The sequence below is a fragment of the Citrus clementina genome, unplaced genomic scaffold (genome assembly GCF_000493195.1).
Source record: "Citrus clementina cultivar Clemenules unplaced genomic scaffold, Citrus_clementina_v1.0 scaffold_6, whole genome shotgun sequence".
Taxonomy (NCBI): Eukaryota; Viridiplantae; Streptophyta; class Magnoliopsida; order Sapindales; family Rutaceae; genus Citrus; species Citrus x clementina.
Window position 1 is genome coordinate 10,831,683 of NW_006262139.1, and position 1,394 is coordinate 10,833,076.

A 1,394-nucleotide genomic window follows, 5' to 3' on the forward strand; every position below is an offset into this window, starting at 1 on the left:
TAATTTTTCTTTTCATAGTTTTTCCTTTATACTTTTTTATAAAATTCTATAATTTATTACAATCAATTCTAATTGTAAATGTGTCATTTTGTATATACAAATGAAATGAATTTAAAGAATTTATTATTCCTAAAATTTCTTATTTTGTACTAGATTTTCTACCTTCTGTTTCAGTAAATTTACCGCTAGTATACATTGCTATTTCTTCTTTATCCTTAGAACTATCTTTATTGGGCTTTTTGATTAATATTCCTGCTCATCGTAAGCTACTGGTATCTGTTTGTATAATTTGATAATAATTGTCTATTGGTAATGCTAAGGGTTTGAGGGTTTTAACTATTTCTTTAAGTTTTTGAATTAGTTTTATATCTGCACTATTAAAATATTTTTGTCCATTTTTACTTAATTTATCATATAAGGGTCTTATTAACGTACTAAGATTTGGTATAAATTTTCTACTATAATTTAATAGTCCTATAAATTTTTGTAATTCTTTTGTGTTTTCTATTTTATCTGAAAATTCTAATATTTTGCTAACTATATGCGGTTGTAATTCTATTATTCCCCTGTCAATTGTTAATCCTAAAAAGTCTATTTTTTTAATAATTTTATTTTCCTTTTAGAGATAACTATATTATTATTTTTGAAGCAATCTAAAATTTTGTGTAAACGAGTAATATGCATAAATTTATTCTGGCTAAAAACTAAAATATCAGCTATATAAACTATACAAAATTTTGAATAAGATTGTAATATTCTATCCATTCTAGCTTGAAATACTTGTGGGGCATTTTTAAGTCCAAATGGCATAAGTAACCACTCAAAATGTCCTTCTGAACAACCAAAAGTTGTCCATTGAACATATTTTTCGTGGAGTCGTATTTGTCAAAATTCACTTTTACAATCAAATTTAGAAAAATATTTAGCATTATGTATACCATTTACTAGCTCATTTTTATTGGGTATTTTATAGCTATTGTCTAAAGTATTATCATTTAATCTTTTATAGTTTATTACCATTCTACTTTTTCCTCATTTTTGTTCACTATGGTTATTTACAATAAATGCAGGGTTTCTATGTCTACTGGTACTCTTTTTAATAATTTTTAATTCTAACAATTCATTTATTTGCATTTTAAACTCTTTCTATCTTCTAAACTATAAGGTAAATCTTGTGTTTTTATTGTTATGTCCAGATTAATGATTTCTAATTTATATACTTCCTTATTATCTTTTCTAATTGGGTTATTTCCTATTATTTCTAACTTTTCTAATTCTTCTACCTTTTTTCTAATTTCTTCTGGCCATTTTTCACATTTCAAATACTCCACTTCTTTTTCTACATTAAGTATATCTTCTAAGTAGTTGTCTATTTCTTTGTCATCTAAGTTTTC